At 43.9% G+C, this 19,549-nt stretch overlaps 10 non-coding genes across 10 annotated transcripts; all 10 read right to left on the bottom strand.

The window, feature by feature from the left end:
* Positions 1 to 1,524: 1,524 nt before the first annotated feature.
* trnas-aga (transfer RNA serine (anticodon AGA)) lies at positions 1,525 to 1,606 on the bottom strand. Its single transcript has one exon. It is a non-coding gene; the product is annotated as a tRNA-Ser (tRNA).
* Positions 1,607 to 3,481: 1,875 nt separating this feature from the next.
* trnas-aga (transfer RNA serine (anticodon AGA)) lies at positions 3,482 to 3,563 on the bottom strand. Its single transcript has one exon. It is a non-coding gene; the product is annotated as a tRNA-Ser (tRNA).
* Positions 3,564 to 5,469: 1,906 nt separating this feature from the next.
* trnas-aga (transfer RNA serine (anticodon AGA)) lies at positions 5,470 to 5,551 on the bottom strand. Its single transcript has one exon. It is a non-coding gene; the product is annotated as a tRNA-Ser (tRNA).
* A 1,875-nt stretch (positions 5,552 to 7,426) lies between these two features.
* trnas-aga (transfer RNA serine (anticodon AGA)) lies at positions 7,427 to 7,508 on the bottom strand. Its single transcript has one exon. It is a non-coding gene; the product is annotated as a tRNA-Ser (tRNA).
* Positions 7,509 to 9,413: 1,905 nt separating this feature from the next.
* On the bottom strand, positions 9,414 to 9,495 carry trnas-aga (transfer RNA serine (anticodon AGA)). Its single transcript has one exon. It is a non-coding gene; the product is annotated as a tRNA-Ser (tRNA).
* Positions 9,496 to 11,400: 1,905 nt separating this feature from the next.
* Positions 11,401 to 11,482, bottom strand: trnas-aga (transfer RNA serine (anticodon AGA)). Its single transcript has one exon. It is a non-coding gene; the product is annotated as a tRNA-Ser (tRNA).
* Positions 11,483 to 13,357: 1,875 nt separating this feature from the next.
* trnas-aga (transfer RNA serine (anticodon AGA)) lies at positions 13,358 to 13,439 on the bottom strand. The gene has a single exon. It is a non-coding gene; the product is annotated as a tRNA-Ser (tRNA).
* Positions 13,440 to 15,345: 1,906 nt separating this feature from the next.
* Positions 15,346 to 15,427, bottom strand: trnas-aga (transfer RNA serine (anticodon AGA)). Its single transcript has one exon. It is a non-coding gene; the product is annotated as a tRNA-Ser (tRNA).
* Positions 15,428 to 17,302: 1,875 nt separating this feature from the next.
* On the bottom strand, positions 17,303 to 17,384 carry trnas-aga (transfer RNA serine (anticodon AGA)). Its single transcript has one exon. It is a non-coding gene; the product is annotated as a tRNA-Ser (tRNA).
* Positions 17,385 to 19,290: 1,906 nt separating this feature from the next.
* Positions 19,291 to 19,372, bottom strand: trnas-aga (transfer RNA serine (anticodon AGA)). Its single transcript has one exon. It is a non-coding gene; the product is annotated as a tRNA-Ser (tRNA).
* Positions 19,373 to 19,549: the final 177 nt, after the last annotated feature.

Raw genomic sequence — 19,549 nt, 5'->3', positions numbered from 1 at the left:
TGTGTTCAAGCAAATCCATTAAAGTTCAACACACAAAAACAGAAACTTCAGGGAAAACTCAGCCGGTCTGGCATCATCAGTGGAGAGAGAAACGGAGTTAACGTTTCCACTCCGCATCAACTAAAGAGAGGATTTTACATTTATTATCAAATATCAGTTCGATACTCCCCTCGCTTCAGATCAAAAATGCCCAAATGTCACAAAAATATTCTGAACATTCTTCTAAATCCACGAACCAGTTCACATTCAGATGCAGAAATACTCCCTCCCACCTCCCTCGCTGCTGCCTGCCGATGGAAATGACCCGCCAGCAATCCAATGGCTTTCTCACCATATTCACAGCCAATCCCTTGCGCGCCTCCATTGCTGAACCGCCCTCCCTTTCGATAGAAGATCAAACTTCACCGGCAACTCCTTCCTCCTCACTACATGTCCCTCTTCCGTGTGCATCAGATATATTCCATCGCCCGCCAACATCTCCCCGATCAACGCTGCCCTCCCTCCCGCGCCTCGCTACCTACCTTTGCCTTGAATGAAATTACCTCCCCTCACTCCCGCCTTCCATACCTTGCAAACCACGGACGGCGAGACGTTCCCATTTTGGTTCATTTCCACATACTCCTCAATCACTTTCCCCATCTTAATGCAAAAAATCGGGTCTGCCATCAAACCCACAATGGCAAGTCATTGTGAACAATAAAGAAGAAGCCTGAGTTCAATGGAAGGTAGGTGGAGTTTGAAACCATGGTTATTTGAATTGCACCCACGGACGTCTTTCGAGTCACAAAGCAACGTTCGCGACTTGAGAGTCCTCATTTGATCGCCCTAAGGTTAAATTGGCAATGCTCGGTAACAGAACCCGGATCCAGTGCTTGGGAGACAGCCAATATTCCTGACTGACGGGTGAGTGAGGATTATTTCTCTCCATGCTGGTCTTGACTTGTTCCCTCTTAATTTCTAGTATTTATTCAACCATCTACAATATATTTGCGATATACACTATCCAAAAAGCATTCACATTGTCTTAGTTTTGAGATAGCCATGATTTGGAGATGCCGGTGTTGGACTGTGGTGAGCACAGTAAGATGTCTTACAACACCAGGTTAATGTCCAACAGGTTTGTTTCGAAACATTGGCTTTTCTGCATTCACCATAGCCAATCCCTGGACAAAATTGAAAATTTGAATTGTTCCTCGCATGATTCAGGCATTTTACTTCTCCGCTCCCTGGTCAATAACGCTTGCCCATGGCCGAAGTCTTCATCAGCAAGCTGAATGTACATCTCCGTTCACTCATTAATAGCATATGTTCCAATGTAAAATTCTTATCCAGAAAGCGCTGTGTACTTTTCCAATCACTGAATAATAACACATGTTGAACTGTGTCCCGACTTTTCAAATAGAGCGCACTCTGTTGGGAAAAACAACTCGTCTTTTTGCAAAGTGTGGGATACCATTTCGCATCAGACACCATTCGTTCCAAAGAACGTGGTGAAACTTGAACCTGAATGAGAAAAAGGGAGTACGTAATCGGCAGGGTTCGAACCTGCGCGGGGAGACCCCAATGGATTTCTACTCCATCGCCTTAACCACTCGGCCACGACTACATGAGCGCAAAAGCTGCTTCGGTGATTTGACGCGGAAGGTATTTTTTTATTCGGGAGGAGCAGGCAGACACACATAATACAATTCTGAACATTATTGTGTTCATAATAAGTATTCTTTCATTCAGAACCTGACGAAATCCAAACCCGAGATGAGCCAATAGCTTTGTTAAGGTTGCTATAAGAATGTTTTGATAGCACCGCTTTGTTGAATTAGGAAATGCCATTTGATTTGATTTAAATTCGCAATTTGCTGTTGGACTCTCTGCATTTTCTTTCTGTATTTGTTGACAGGGCGATAATGCACCGACATAAATCACAATACAAACTGGAGTTAGTGCTGGATTCTGAAAATGCAGGAATTATCCTCAGGGTCCAGAAACATATGTGTTCAAGCAAATCCATTAAAGTTCAACACACAAAAACAGAAACTTCAGGGGAAACTCAGCCGGTCTGGCATCATCAGTGGAGAGAGAAACGGAGTTAACGTTTCCACTCCGCATCAACTAAAGGGAGGATTTTACATTTATTATCAAATATAAGTTCGATACTCCCCGCGCTTCAGATCCAAAATGCCCAAATGTCACAAAAATATTATCAACATTCTTCTAAATCCACGAACCAGTTCACATTCAGATGCAGAAATACTCCCTTCCACCTCCATCGCTGCTGCCTATCGATGGAAATGACCAGCCAGCCATCCAATGGCTTGTTCACCATACTCATAGCCAATCCCTTGCGGGCCTCCATTGCTGAACAGCCCTCCCTTTCGATAGAAGATCAAACTTCACCTGCAACTCCTTCCTCCTCACTAAATGTGCCGCTTCCGTGTGCATCAGATATATTCCATCGCCCGCCAACATCTCCCTGATCCACGCTGCCATTCCTAACGCGCCTCGCTAACCACCTTTGTCTTGAATGAAATGACCTCCCCCCTCACTACCGCCTTCCATACCTTCCAAACCACGGACGGCGAGACGTTCCCATTTTGGTTCATTTCCACATACTCCTCAATCACTTTCTCCTCTTAATGCAAAAAATTGGGCCTGCCATCAAACCCACAATGGCAAGTAATTGTTAACAATAAAGAAGAAACCTGAGTTCAATGGAAGGTAGATGGAGTTTGAAACTATGGTTATTTGAATTGCACCCGCGGACGTTCGTGACTTGAGAGTCCTCATTTGATCGCCACAAGGTTAAATTGGCAATGCTCGGTAAGCGAACCCGGATCTCGTGCTTGGGAGACAGCCAACATTCCTGACTGACGGGTGAGTGAGGCTTATTTCTCTCCATGCTTGTTCCCTCTTAGTTTCTAGTATTTATTCAACCATCTACAATCAATTTGCGATATACACTATCCAAAAATCATTCACATTGTCTTAGTTTGGAGATAGCCATGATTTAGAGATGCCGGTGTTGGACTGTGGTGAGCACAGTACGATGTCTTACAACACCAGGTTAACGTCCAACAGGTATGTTTCGAACCACTAGCTTTTCTGCATTCACCATAGCCATTCCCTGGGCAAAATCGAAAATTGGAATAGTTGCTCGCATGATTCAGGCTTTTACTTCTCCCCTCCCTAGTCAATAACGCTTGCCCATGGCCTAACTCTTCATCAGCAAGCTGAATGTACATCTCCGTTCACTAATTAATGGCATATGTTCCATTGTATAATTCATATCCAGAAAGCGTTGTGAACTTTTCCAATCACTGAATAATAACACATGTTGAACTGTGTCCCGACTTTTCAAATAGAGCGCACTCTGTTGGGAAAAACAACTCGTCTTTTTGCAAAGTGTGGGATACCATTTCGTATCAGACACCATTCGTTCCAAAGAACGTGGTGAAACTTGAACCTGAATGCGTAAAAGAACATACGTAGTCGGCAGGGTTCGGACCTGCGCGGGGAGATCCCAATGGATTTCTAGTCCATCGCCTTAACCACTCGGCCACGACTACACGAGAGCAGATGCTGTTCGGTGATTTGACGCGGAAGGCATTTTTTTATTCGGTAGTAGCCGGCAGACACACATAATACAATTCTCAACATTATTGAGTTCGCAATAAATATTCTTTCATTCAGAACCTGACGAAATCCAAACCCGAGATGAGCCAATAGCTTTGTTAAGGTTGCTATAAGAAAGTTTTGATAGCACCGCTTTGTTGAATTAGGAAATGCCATTTGATTTGATTTAAAATCGCAATTTGCTGTTGGACTCTGTGCATTTTCTTTCATTATTTGCTGACAGGGCGATAATGCACCGACAGAAATCAAAATACAAACTGGAGTTAGTGCTGGATTCTGAAAATGCAGGTCTTATCCTCAGGGTCCAGAAACATATGTGTTCAAGCAAATCCATTAAAGTTCAACACACAAAAACAGAAACTTCAGGGAAAACTCAGCCGGTCTGGCATCATCAGTGGAGAGAGAAACGGAGTTAACGTTTCCACTCCGCATCAACTAAAGAGAGGATTTTACATTTATTATCAAATATCAGTTCGATACTCCCCTCGCTTCAGATCAAAAATGCCCAAATGTCACAAAAATATTCTGAACATTCTTCTAAATCCACGAACCAGTTCACATTCAGATGCAGAAATACTCCCTCCCACCTCCCTCGCTGCTGCCTGCCGATGGAAATGACCCGCCAGCAATCCAATGGCTTTCTCACCATATTCACAGCCAATCCCTTGCGCGCCTCCATTGCTGAACCGCCCTCCCTTTCGATAGAAGATCAAACTTCACCGGCAACTCCTTCCTCCTCACTACATGTCCCTCTTCCGTGTGCATCAGATATATTCCATCGCCCGCCAACATCTCCCCGATCAACGCTGCCCTCCCTCCCGCGCCTCGCTACCTACCTTTGCCTTGAATGAAATTACCTCCCCTCACTCCCGCCTTCCATACCTTGCAAACCACGGACGGCGAGACGTTCCCATTTTGGTTCATTTCCACATACTCCTCAATCACTTTCCCCATCTTAATGCAAAAAATCGGGTCTGCCATCAAACCCACAATGGCAAGTCATTGTGAACAATAAAGAAGAAGCCTGAGTTCAATGGAAGGTAGGTGGAGTTTGAAACCATGGTTATTTGAATTGCACCCACGGACGTCTTTCGAGTCACAAAGCAACGTTCGCGACTTGAGAGTCCTCATTTGATCGCCCTAAGGTTAAATTGGCAATGCTCGGTAACAGAACCCGGATCCAGTGCTTGGGAGACAGCCAATATTCCTGACTGACGGGTGAGTGAGGATTATTTCTCTCCATGCTGGTCTTGACTTGTTCCCTCTTAATTTCTAGTATTTATTCAACCATCTACAATATATTTGCGATATACACTATCCAAAAAGCATTCACATTGTCTTAGTTTTGAGATAGCCATGATTTGGAGATGCCGGTGTTGGACTGTGGTGAGCACAGTAAGATGTCTTACAACACCAGGTTAATGTCCAACAGGTTTGTTTCGAAACACTGGCTTTTCTGCATTCACCATAGCCAATCCCTGGACAAAATTGAAAATTTGAATTGTTCCTCGCATGATTCAGGCATTTTACTTCTCCGCTCCCTGGTCAATAACGCTTGCCCATGGCCGAAGTCTTCATCAGAAAGCTGAATGTACATCTCCGTTCACTCATTAATAGCATATGTTCCAATGTAAAATTCTTATCCAGAAAGCGCTGTGTACTTTTCCAATCACTGAATAATAACACATGTTGAACTGTGTCCCGACTTTTCAAATAGAGCGCACTCTGTTGGGAAAAACAACTCGTCTTTTTGCAAAGTGTGGGATACCATTTCGCATCAGACACCATTCGTTCCAAAGAACGTGGTGAAACTTGAACCTGAATGAGAAAAAGGGAGTACGTAATCGGCAGGGTTCGAACCTGCGCGGGGAGACCCCAATGGATTTCTACTCCATCGTCTTAACCACTCGGCCACGACTACATGAGCGCAAAAGCTGCTTCGGTGATTTGACGCGGAAGGTATTTTTTTATTCGGGAGGAGCAGACAGACACACATAATACAATTCTGAACATTATTGTGTTCATAATAAGTATTCTTTCATTCAGAACCTGACGAAATCCAAACCCGAGATGAGCCAATAGCTTTGTTAAGGTTGCTATAAGAATGTTTTGATAGCACCGCTTTGTTGAATTAGGAAATGCCATTTGATTTGATTTAAATTCGCAATTTGCTGTTGGACTCTGTGCATTTTCTTTCTGTATTTGTTGACAGGGCGATAATGCACCGACATAAATCACAATACAAACTGGAGTTAGTATTGGATTCTGAAAATGCAGGAATTATCCTCAGGATCCAGAAACATATGTGTTCAAGCAAATCCATTAAAGTTCAACACACAAAAACAGAAACTTCAGGGGAAACTCAGCCGGTCTGGCATCATCAGTGGAGAGAGAAACGGAGTTAACGTTTCCACTCCGCATCAACTAAAGGGAGGATTTTACATTTATTATCAAATATAAGTTCGATACTCCCCGCGCTTCAGATCCAAAATGCCCAAATGTCACAAAAATATTATCAACATTCTTCTAAATCCACGAACCAGTTCACATTCAGATGCAGAAATACTCCCTTCCACCTCCATCGCTGCTGCCTGTCGATGGAAATGACCAGCCAGCCATCCAATGGCTTGTTCACCATACTCATAGCCAATCCCTTGCGGGCCTCCATTGCTGAACAGCCCTCCCTTTCGATAGAAGATCAAACTTCACCTGCAACTCCTTCCTCCTCACTAAATGTGCCGCTTCCGTGTGCATCAGATATATTCCATCGCCCGCCAACATCTCCCTGATCCACGCTGCCATTCCTAACGCGCCTCGCTAACCACCTTTGTCTTGAATGAAATGACCTCCCCCCTCACTACCGCCTTCCATACCTTCCAAACCACGGACGGCGAGACGTTCCCATTTTGGTTCATTTCCACATACTCCTCAATCACTTTCTCCTCTTAATGCAAAAAATTGGGCCTGCCATCAAACCCACAATGGCAAGTAATTGTTAACAATAAAGAAGAAACCTGAGTTCAATGGAAGGTAGATGGAGTTTGAAACTATGGTTATTTGAATTGCACCCGCGGACGTTCGTGACTTGAGAGTCCTCATTTGATCGCCACAAGGTTAAATTGGCAATGCTCGGTAAGCGAACCCGGATCTCGTGCTTGGGAGACAGCCAACATTCCTGACTGACGGGTGAGTGAGGCTTATTTCTCTCCATGCTTGTTCCCTCTTAGTTTCTAGTATTTATTCAACCATCTACAATCAATTTGCGATATACACTATCCAAAAATCATTCACATTGTCTTAGTTTGGAAATAGCCATGATTTATAGATGCCGGTGTTGGACTCTGGTGAGCACAGTACGATGTCTTACAACACCAGGTTAACGTCCAACAGGTATGTTTCGAACCACTAGCTTTTCTGCATTCACCATAGCCATTCCCTGGGCAAAATCGAAAATTGGAATAGTTGCTCGCATGATTCAGGCTTTTACTTCTCCCCTCCCTAGTCAATAACGCTTGCCCATGGCCTAACTCTTCATCAGCAAGCTGAATGTACATCTCCGTTCACTAATTAATGGCATATGTTCCATTGTATAATTCTTATCCAGAAAGCGTTGTGAACTTTTCCAATCACTGAATAATAACACATGTTGAACTGTGTCCCGACTTTTCAAATAGAGCGCACTCTGTTGGGAAAAACAACTCGTCTTTTTGCAAAGTGTGGGATACCATTTCGCATCAGACACCATTCGTTCCAAAGAACGTGGTGAAACTTGAACCTGAATGCGAAAAAGAACATACGTAGTCGGCAGGGTTCGAACCTGCGCGGGGAGACCCCAATGGATTTCTAGTCCATCGCCTTAACCACTCGGCCACGACTACACGAGAGCAAATCTGTTCGGTGATTTGATGCGGAAGGCATTTTTTTATTCGGTAGTAGCAGGCAGACACACATAATACAATTCTCAACATTATTGAGTTCGCAATAAATATTCTTTCATTCAGAACATGACGAAATCCAAACCCGAGATGAGCCAATAGCTTTGTTAAGGTTGCTATAAGAAAGTTTTGATAGCACCCCTTTGTTGAATTAGGAAACGCCATTTGATTTGATTTAAAATCGCAATTTGCTGTTGGACTCTGTGCATTTTCTTTCATTATTTGTTGACCGGGCGATAATGCACCGACAGAAATCGAAATACAAACTGGAGTTAGTGCTGGATTCTGAAAATGCAGGTCTTATCCTCAGGGTCCAGAAACATATGTGTTCAAGCAAATCCATTTAAGTTCAACACACAAAAACAGAAACTTCAGGGAAAACTCAGCCGGTCTGGCATCATCAGTGGAGAGAGAAATGGAGTTAACGTTTCCACTCCGCATCAACTAAAGAGAGGATTTTACATTTATTATCAAATATCAGTTCGATACTCCCCTCGCTTCAGATCAAAAATGCCCAAATGTCACAAAAATATTCTGAACATTCTTCTAAATCCACGAACCAGTTCACATTCAGATGCAGAAATACTCCCTCCCACCTCCCTCGCTGCTGCCTGCCGATGGAAATGACCCGCCAGCAATCCAATGGCTTTCTCACCATATTCACAGCCAATCCCTTGCGGGCCTCCATTGCTAAACCGCCCTCCCTTTCGATAGAAGATCAAACTTCACCGGCAACTCCTTCCTCCTCACTACATGTCCCTCTTCCGTGTGCATCAGATATATTCTATCGCCCGCCAACATCTCCCCGATCAACGCTGCCCTCCCTCCCGCGCCTCGCTACCTACCTTTGCCTTGAATGAAATTACCTCCCCTCACTCCCGCCTTCCATACCTTGCAAACCACGGACGGCGAGACGTTCCCATTTTGGTTCATTTCCACATACTCCTCAATCACTTTCCCCATCTTAATGCAAAAAATCGGGTCTGCCATCAAACCCACAATGGCAAGTCATTGTGAACAATAAAGAAGAAGCCTGAGTTCAATGGAAGGTAGGTGGAGTTTGACACCATGGTTATTTGAATTGCACCCACGGACGTCTTTCGAGTCACAAAGCAACGTTCGCGACTTGAGAGTCCTCATTTGATCGCCCTAAGGTTAAATTGGCAATGCTCGGTAACAGAACCCGGATCCAGTGCTTGGGAGACAGCCAATATTCCTGACTGACGGGTGAGTGAGGATTATTTCTCTCCATGCTGGTCTTGACTTGTTCCCTCTTAATTTCTAGTATTTATTCAACCATCTACAATATATTTGCGATATACACTATCCAAAAAGCATTCACATTGTCTTAGTTTTGAGATAGCCATGATTTGGAGATGCCGGTGTTGGACTGTGGTGAGCACAGTAAGATGTCTTACAACACCAGGTTAATGTCCAACAGGTTTGTTTCGAAACACTGGCTTTTCTGCATTCACCATAGCCAATCCCTGGACAAAATTGAAAATTTGAATTGTTCCTCGCATGATTCAGGCATTTTACTTCTCCGCTCCCTGGTCAATAACGCTTGCCCATGGCCGAAGTCTTCATCAGCAAGCTGAATGTACATCTCCGTTCACTCATTAATAGCATATGTTCCAATGTAAAATTCTTATCCAGAAAGCGCTGTGTACTTTTCCAATCACTGAATAATAACACATGTTGAACTGTGTCCCGACTTTTCAAATAGAGCGCACTCTGTTGGGAAAAACAACTCGTCTTTTTGCAAAGTGTGGGATACCATTTCGCATCAGACACCATTCGTTCCAAAGAACGTGGTGAAACTTGAACCTGAATGCGAAAAAGAACATACGTAGTCGGCAGGGTTCGAACCTGCGCGGGGAGACCCCAATGGATTTCTAGTCCATCGCCTTAACCACTCGGCCACGACTACACGAGAGCAAATCTGTTCGGTGATTTGATGCGGAAGGCATTTTTTTATTCGGTAGTAGCAGGCAGACACACATAATACAATTCTCAACATTATTGAGTTCGCAATAAATATTCTTTCATTCAGAACATGACGAAATCCAAACCCGAGATGAGCCAATAGCTTTGTTAAGGTTGCTATAAGAAAGTTTTGATAGCACCCCTTTGTTGAATTAGGAAACGCCATTTGATTTGATTTAAAATCGCAATTTGCTGTTGGACTCTGTGCATTTTCTTTCATTATTTGTTGACCGGGCGATAATGCACCGACAGAAATCGAAATACAAACTGGAGTTAGTGCTGGATTCTGAAAATGCAGGTCTTATCCTCAGGGTCCAGAAACATATGTGTTCAAGCAAATCCATTTAAGTTCAACACACAAAAACAGAAACTTCAGGGAAAACTCAGCCGGTCTGGCATCATCAGTGGAGAGAGAAATGGAGTTAACGTTTCCACTCCGCATCAACTAAAGAGAGGATTTTACATTTATTATCAAATATCAGTTCGATACTCCCCTCGCTTCAGATCCAAAATGCCCAAATGTCACAAAAATATTCTGAACATTCTTCTAAATCCACGAACCAGTTCACATTCAGATGCAGAAATACTCCCTCCCACCTCCCTCGCTGCTGCCTGCCGATGGAAATGACCCGCCAGCAATCCAATGGCTTTCTCACCATATTCACAGCCAATCCCTTGCGGGCCTCCATTGCTGAACCGCCCTCCCTTTCGATAGAAGATCAAACTTCACCGGCAACTCCTTCCTCCTCACTACATGTCCCTCTTCCGTGTGCATCAGATATATTCTATCGCCCGCCAACATCTCCCCGATCAACGCTGCCCTCCCTCCCGCGCCTCGCTACCTACCTTTGCCTTGAATGAAATTACCTCCCCTCACTCCCGCCTTCCATACCTTGCAAACCACGGACGGCGAGACGTTCCCATTTTGGTTCATTTCCACATACTCCTCAATCACTTTCCCCATCTTAATGCAAAAAATCGGGTCTGCCATCAAACCCACAATGGCAAGTCATTGTGAACAATAAAGAAGAAGCCTGAGTTCAATGGAAGGTAGGTGGAGTTTGAAACCATGGTTATTTGAATTGCACCCACGGACGTCTTTCGAGTCACAAAGCAACGTTCGCGACTTGATTGTCCTCATTTGATCGCCCTAAGGTTAAATTGGCAATGCTCGGTAACAGAACCCGGATCCAGTGCTTGGGAGACAGCCAATATTCCTGACTGACGGGTGAGTGAGGATTATTTCTCTCCATGCTGGTCTTGACTTGTTCCCTCTTAATTTCTAGTATTTATTCAACCATCTACAATATATTTGCGATATACACTATCCAAAAAGCATTCACATTGTCTTAGTTTTGAGATAGCCATGATTTGGAGATGCCGGTGTTGGACTGTGGTGAGCACAGTAAGATGTCTTACAACACCAGGTTAATGTCCAACAGGTTTGTTTCGAAACACTGGCTTTTCTGCATTCACCATAGCCAATCCCTGGACAAAATTGAAAATTTGAATTGTTCCTCGCATGATTCAGGCATTTTACTTCTCCGCTCCCTGGTCAATAACGCTTGCCCATGGCCGAAGTCTTCATCAGCAAGCTGAATGTACATCTCCGTTCACTCATTAATAGCATATGTTCCAATGTAAAATTCTTATCCAGAAAGCGCTGTGTACTTTTCCAATCACTGAATAATAACACATGTTGAACTGTGTCCCGACTTTTCAAATAGAGCGCACTCTGTTGGGAAAAACAACTCGTCTTTTTGCAAAGTGTGGGATACCATTTCGCATCAGACACCATTCGTTCCAAAGAACGTGGTGAAACTTGAACCTGAATGAGAAAAAGGGAGTACGTAATCGGCAGGGTTCGAACCTGCGCGGGGAGACCCCAATGGATTTCTACTCCATCGCCTTAACCACTCGGCCACGACTACATGAGCGCAAAAGCTGCTTCGGTGATTTGACGCGGAAGGTATTTTTTTATTCGGGAGGAGCAGGCAGACACACATAATACAATTCTGAACATTATTGTGTTCATAATAAGTATTCTTTCATTCAGAACCTGACGAAATCCAAACCCGAGATGAGCCAATAGCTTTGTTAAGGTTGCTATAAGAATGTTTTGATAGCACCGCTTTGTTGAATTAGGAAATGCCATTTGATTTGATTTAAATTCGCAATTTGCTGTTGGACTCTGTGCATTTTCTTTCAGTATTTGTTGACAGGGCGATAATGCACCGACATAAATCACAATACAAACTGGAGTTAGTGCTGGATTCTGAAAATGCAGGAATTATCCTCAGGGTCCAGAAACATCTGGGTTAAAGCAAATCCATTAGATTTCAACTCACAAAAACAGAAACTTCAGGGGAAACTCAGCCGGTCTGGCATCATCAGTGGAGAGAGAAACGGAGTTAACGTTTCCACTCCGCATCAACTGAAGGGAGGATTTTACATTTATTATCAAATATAAGTTCGATACTCCCCGCGCTTCAGATCCAAAATGCCCAAATGTCACAAAAATATTATCAACATTCTTCTAAATCCACGAAACAGTTCACATTCAGATGCAGAAATACTCCCTTCCACCTCCATCGCTGCTGCCTGTCGATGGAAATGACCAGCCAGCCATCCAATGGCTTGTTCACCATACTCATAGCCAATCCCTTGCGGGCCTCCATTGCTGAACAGCCCTCCCTTTCGATAGAAGATCAAACTTCACCTGCAACTCCTTCCTCCTCACTAAATGTGCCGCTTCCGTGTGCATCAGATATATTCCATCGCCCGCCAACATCTCCCTGATCCACGCTGCCATTCCTAACGCGCCTCGCTAACCACCTTTGTCTTGAATGAAATGACCTCCCCCCTCACTACCGCCTTCCATACCTTCCAAACCACGGACGGCGAGACGTTCCCATTTTGGTTCATTTCCACATACTCCTCAATCACTTTCTCCTCTTAATGCAAAAAATTGGGCCTGCCATCAAACCCACAATGGCAAGTAATTGTTAACAATAAAGAAGAAACCTGAGTTCAATGGAAGGTAGATGGAGTTTGAAACTATGGTTATTTGAATTGCACCCGCGGACGTTCGTGACTTGAGAGTCCTCATTTGATCGCCACAAGGTTAAATTGGCAATGCTCGGTAAGCGAACCCGGATCTCGTGCTTGGGAGACAGCCAACATTCCTGACTGACGGGTGAGTGAGGCTTATTTCTCTCCATGCTTGTTCCCTCTTAGTTTCTAGTATTTATTCAACCATCTACAATCAATTTGCGATATACACTATCCAAACATCATTCACATTGTCTTAGTTTGGAGATAGCCATGATTTAGAGATGCCGGTGTTGGACTGTGGTGAGCACAGTACGATGTCTTACAACACCAGGTTAACGTCCAACAGGTATGTTTCGAACCACTAGCTTTTCTGCATTCACCATAGCCATTCCCTGGGCAAAATCGAAAATTGGAATAGTTGCTCGCATGATTCAGGCTTTTACTTCTCCCCTCCCTCGTCAATAACGCTTGCCCATGGCCTAACTCTTCATCAGCAAGCTGAATGTACATCTCCGTTCACTAATTAATGGCATATGTTCCATTGTATAATTCTTATCCAGAAAGCGTTGTGAACTTTTACAATCACTGAATAATAACACATGTTGAACTGTGTCCCGACTTTTCAAATAGAGCGCACTCTGTTGGGAAAAACAACTCGTCTTTTTGCAAAGTGTGGGATACCATTTCGCATCAGACACCATTCGTTCCAAAGAACGTGGTGAAACTTGAACCTGAATGCGAAAAAGAACATACGTCGTCGGCAGGGTTCGAACCTGCGCGGGGAGACCCCAATGGATTTCTAGTCCATCGCCTTAACCACTCGGCCACGACTACACGAGAGCAGATGCTGTTCGGTGATTTGACGCGGAAGGCATTTTTTTATTCGGTAGTAGCAGGCAGACACACATAATACAATTCTCAACATTATTGAGTTCGCAATAAATATTCTTTCATTCAGAACCTGACGAAATCCAAACCCGAGATGAGCCAATAGCTTTGTTAAGGTTGCTATAAGAAAGTTTTGATAGCACCCCTTTGTTGAATTAGGAAACGCCATTTGATTTGATTTAAAATCGCAATTTGCTGTTGGACTCTGTGCATTTTCTTTCATTATTTGTTGACAGGGCGATAATGCACCGACAGAAATCAAAATACAAACTGGAGTTAGTGCTGGATTCTGAAAATGCAGGTCTTATCCTCAGGGTCCAGAAACATATGTGTTCAAGCAAATCCATTAAAGTTCAACACACAAAAACAGAAACTTCAGGGAAAACTCAGCCGGTCTGGCATCATCAGTGGAGAGAGAAACGGAGTTAACGTTTCCACTCCGCATCAACTAAAGAGAGGATTTTACATTTATTATCAAATATCAGTTCGATACTCCCCTCGCTTCAGATCAAAAATGCCCAAATGTCACAAAAATATTCTGAACATTCTTCTAAATCCACGAACCAGTTCACATTCAGATGCAGAAATACTCCCTCCCACCTCCCTCGCTGCTGCCTGCCGATGGAAATGACCCGCCAGCAATCCAATGGCTTTCTCACCATATTCACAGCCAATCCCTTGCGGGCCTCCATTGCTGAACCGCCCTCCCTTTCGATAGAAGATCAAACTTCACCGGCAACTCCTTCCTCCTCACTACATGTCCCTCTTCCGTGTGCATCAGATATATTCCATCGCCCGCCAACATCTCCCCGATCAACGCTGCCCTCCCTCCCGCGCCTCGCTACCTACCTTTGCCTTGAATGAAATTACCTCCCCTCACTCCCGCCTTCCATACCTTGCAAACCACGGACGGCGAGACGTTCCCATTTTGGTTCATTTCCACATACTCCTCAATCACTTTCCCCATCTTAATGCAAAAAATCGGGACTGCCATCAAACCCACAATGGCAAGTCATTGTGAACAATAAAGAAGAAGCCTGAGTTCAATGGAAGGTAGGTGGAGTTTGAAACTATGGTTATTTGAATTGCACCCACGGACGTCTTTCGAGTCACAAAGCAACGTTCGCGACTTGAGAGTCCTCATTTGATCGCCCTAAGGTTAAATTGGCAATGCTCGGTAACAGAACCCGGATCCAGTGCTTGGGAGACAGCCAATATTCCTGACTGACGGGTGAGTGAGGATTATTTCTCTCCATGCTGGTCTTGACTTGTTCCCTCTTAATTTCTAGTATTTATTCAACCATCTACAATATATTTGCGATATACACTATCCAAAAAGCATTCACATTGTCTTAGTTTTGAGATAGCCATGATTTGGAGATGCCGGTGTTGGACTGTGGTGAGCACAGTAAGATGTCCTACAACACCAGGTTAATTTCCAACAGGTTTGTTTCGAAACACTGGCTTTTCTGCATTCACCATAGCCAATCCCTGGACAAAATTGAAAATTTGAATTGTTCCTCGCATGATTCAGGCATTTTACTTCTCCCCTCCCTGGTCAATAACGCTTGCCCATGGCCGAAGTCTTCATCAGCAAGCTGAATGGACATCTCCGTTCACGCATTAATAGCATATGTTCCATTGTAAAATTCTTATCCAGAAAGCGCTGTGTACTTTTCCAATCACTGAAGAATAACACATGTTGAACTGTGTCCCGACTTTTCAAATAGAGCGCACTCTGTTGGGAAAAACAACTCGTCTTTTTGCAAAGTGTGGGATACCATTTCGCATCAGACACCATTCGTTCCAAAGAACGTGGTGAAACTTGAACCTGAATGAGAAAAAGGGAATACGTAATCGGCAGGGTTCGAACCTTCGCGGGGAGACCCCAATGGATTTCTACTCCATCGCCTTAACCACTCGGCCACGACTACATGAGCGCAAAAGCTGCTTCGGTGATTTGACGCGGAAGGTATTTTTTTATTCGGGAGGAGCAGGCAGACACACATAATACAATTCTGAACATTATTGTGTACATAATAAGTATTCTTTCATTCAGAACCTGACGAAATCCAAACCCGAGATGAGCCAATAGCTTTGTTAAGGTTGCTATAAGAATGTTTTGATAGCACCGCTTTGTTGAATTAGGAAATGCCATTTGATTTGATTTAAATTCGCAATTTGCTGTTGGACTCTGTGCATTTTCTTTCTGTATTTGTTGACAGGGCGATAATGCACCGACAGAAATCACAATACAAACTGGAGTTAGTGCTGGATTCTGAAAATGCAGGAATTATCCTCAGGGTCCAGAAACATCTGTGTTAAAGCAAATCCATTAGATTTCAACTCACAAAAACAGAAACTTCAGGGGAAACTCAGCCGGTCTGGCATCATCAGTGGAGAGAGAAACGGAGTTAACGTTTCCACTCCGCATCAACTGAAGGGAGGATTTTACATTTATTATCAAATATAAGTTCGATACTCCCCGCGCTTCAGATCCAAAATGCCCAAATGTCACAAAAATATTATCAACATTCTTCTAAATCCACGAACCAGTTCACATTCAGATGCAGAAATACTCCCTTCCACCTCCATCGCTGCTGCCTGCCGATGGAAATGACCAGCCAGCCATCCAATGGCTTGTTCACCATACTCATAGCCAATCCCTTGCGGGCCTCCATTGCTGAACAGCCCTCCCTTTCGATAGAAGATCAAACTTCACCTGCAACTCCTTCCTCCTCACTAAATGTGCCGCTTCCGTGTGCATCAGATATATTCCATCGCCCGCCAACATCTCCCTGATCCACGCTGCCATTCCTAACGCGCCTCGCTAACCACCTTTGTCTTGAATGAAATGACCTCCCCCCTCACTACCGCCTTCCGTACCTTCCAAACCACGGACGGCGAGACGTTCCCATTTTGGTTCATTTCCACATACTCCTCAATCACTTTCTCCTCTTAATGCAAAAAATTGGGTCTGCCATCAAACCCACAATGGCAAGTAATTGTTAACAATAAAGAAGAAACCTGAGTTCAATGGAAGGTAGATGGAGTTTGAAACTATGGTTATTTGAATTGCACCCGCGGACGTTCGCGACTTGAGAGTCCTCATTTGATCGCCACAAGGTTAAATTGGCAATGCTCGGTAAGCGAACCCGGATCTCGTGCTTGGGAGACAGCCAACATTCCTGACTGACGGGTGAGTGAGGCTTATTTCTCTCCATGCTTGTTCCCTCTTAGTTTCTAGTATTTATTCAACCATCTACAATGAATTTGCGATATACACTATCCAAAAATCATTCACATTGTCTTAGTTTGGAGATAGCCATGATTTAGAGATGCCGGTGTTGGACTGTGGTGAGCACAGTACGATGTCTGACAACACCAGGTTAACGTCCAACAGGTATGTTTCGAAACACTAGCTTTTCTGCATTCACCATAGCCATTCCCTGGACAAAATCGAAAATTGGAATAGTTGCTCGCATGATTCAGGCTTTTACTTCTCCCCTCCCTAGTCAATAACGCTTGCCCATGGCATAACTCTTCATCAGCAAGCTGAATGTACATCTCCGTTCACTGATTAATAGCGTATGTTCCATTGAAAAATTCTTATCCAGAAAGCGCTGTGTACTTTTCCAATCACTGAATAATAACACATGTTGAACCGTGTCCCGACTTTTCAAATAGAGCGCACTCTGTTGGGAAAAACAACTCGTCTTTTTGCAAAGTGTGGGATACCATTTCGCATCAGACACCATTCGTTCCAAAGAACGTGGTGAAACTTGAACCTGAATGCGAAAAAGAACATACGTAGTCGGCAGGGTTCGAACTTGCGCGGTGAGACCCCAATGGATTTCTAGTCCATCGCCTTAACCACTCGGCCACGACTTCACGAGTGCAAATGCTGCTTCGGTGTCATTTGACGCGGAAGGTATTTTTTTATTCGGTAGGAGTTGGCAGAAACACATCATACAATTCTGAACATTATTGAGTTGACAATAAATATTCTTTCATTCAGAACCTGACGAAATCCAAACCCGAGATGAACCAGTAGCTTTGTTAAGGTTGCTATAGGAAAGTTTTGATAGCACCACTTTGTTGAATTAGGAAATGTCATTTGATTTAATTTAAATTCGCAATTTGCTGTTGGGCTCTGTGCATTTTCTTTCATTATTTGTTGACAGGGCGATAATGCACCGACAGAAATCAAAATACAAACTGGAGTTAGTGCTGGATTCTGAAAATGCAGGAATTATCCTCAGGGTCCAGAAACATCTGGGTTAAAGCAAATCCATTAAATTTCAACACACAAAACAGAAACTTCAGGGAAAACTCAGCCGGTCTGGCATCATCAGTGGAGAGAGAAACGGAGTTAACATTTCCACTCCGCATCAACTAAAGAGAGGATTTTACATGTATTATCAAATATCAGTTCGATACTCCCCTCGCTTCAGATCCAAAATGCCCAAATGTCACAAAAATATTCTGAACATTCTTCTGAATCCACGAACCAGTTCACATTCAGATGCAGAAATACTCCGTCCCACCTCCCTCGCTGTTGCCTGCCGATGGAAATGACCCGCCAGCAATCCAATGGCTTTCTCACCATATTCATAGCCAATCCCTTGCGGGCCTCCATTGCTGAACCGCCCTCTCTTCCGATAGAAGATCAAACTTCACCGGCAACTCCTTCCTCCTCACTACATGTCCCTCTTCCGTGTGCATCAGATATATTTCATCGCCCGCCAACATCTCCCCGATCAACGCTGCCCTCCCTCCCGCGCCTCGCTACCTACCTTTGTCTTGAATGAAATGACCTCCCCTCACTCCCGTCTACCATACCTTCCAAACCACGGACGGCGAGACGTTCCCATTTTGTTTCATTTCCACATACTCCTCAATCACTTTCTCCTCTTAATGCAAAAAATCGTGTCTGCCATCAAACCCACAATGGCAAGTAATTGTTAACAATAAAGAAGAAACCTGAGTGCAATGGAGGGTAGATGGAGTTTGAAACTATGGTTATTTGAATTGCAACCGCGGACGTCTTTACAGTCACAAAGCAAGTTCGCGACTTGAGAGTCCTCATTTGATCGCCACAAGGTTAAATTGGCAATGCTCGGGTAGCGACCCCGGATCTAGTGCTGGGGAGACAGCCAACATTCCTGACTGACGGGTGAGTGAGGATTATTTCTCTCCATGCTGGTCTTGACTTGTTCCCTCTTAGTTTCTAGTATTTATTCAACCATCTGCAATCAATTTGCGATATACACTATCCAAAAAGCATTCGCATTGTCTTAGTTTGGAGATAGCCATGATTTAGAGATGCCGGTGTTGGACTGTGGTGAGCACAGTACGATGTCTTACAACACCAGGTTAACGTCCAACAGGTATGTTTCGAAACACTAGCTTTTCTGCATTCACCATCGCCAATCCCTGGACAAAATCGAAAATTGGAATTGTTGCTCGCTTGATTCAGGCATTTTACTTCTCCCCTCCCTGGTCAACAACGCTTGCCCATGGCCTAAGTCTTCATCAGAAAGCTGAATGTACATCTCCGTTCACTAATTAATAGCATATGTTCCATTGTAAAATTCTTATCCAGATAGCGCTGTGTACTTTTCCAATCACTGAATAATAACACATGTTGAACTGTGTCCCGACTTTTCAAATAGAGCGCACTCTGTTGGGAAAAACAACCTGTCTTTTTGCAAAGTGTGGGATACCATTTCGCATCAGACACCATTCGTTCCAAAGAACATGGTGAAACTTGAACCTGAATGCGAAAAAGAACATACGTAGTCGGCAGGGTTCGAACCTACGCGGGGAGACCCCAATGGATTTCTAGTCCATCGCCTTAACCACTCGGCCACGACTACACGAGCTCAAAACCTGCTTCGGTGTCATTTGACGCGGAAGGTACTTTTTTATTCGGTCGGAGTCGGCAGAAACACATCATTCAATTCTGAACATTATTGTGTTCATAATAAGTATTCTTTCATTCAGAACCTGACGAAATCCAAACCCGAGATGTGCCAATAGCCTTGTTAAGGTTG

This window comes from Scyliorhinus torazame, chromosome 4 (assembly GCF_047496885.1).
Source record: "Scyliorhinus torazame isolate Kashiwa2021f chromosome 4, sScyTor2.1, whole genome shotgun sequence".
Classification (NCBI taxonomy): domain Eukaryota; kingdom Metazoa; phylum Chordata; class Chondrichthyes; order Carcharhiniformes; family Scyliorhinidae; genus Scyliorhinus; species Scyliorhinus torazame.
Note: the sequence above shows the minus strand (reverse complement) of the source record. Positions and strands in the feature narration are given on the sequence as shown.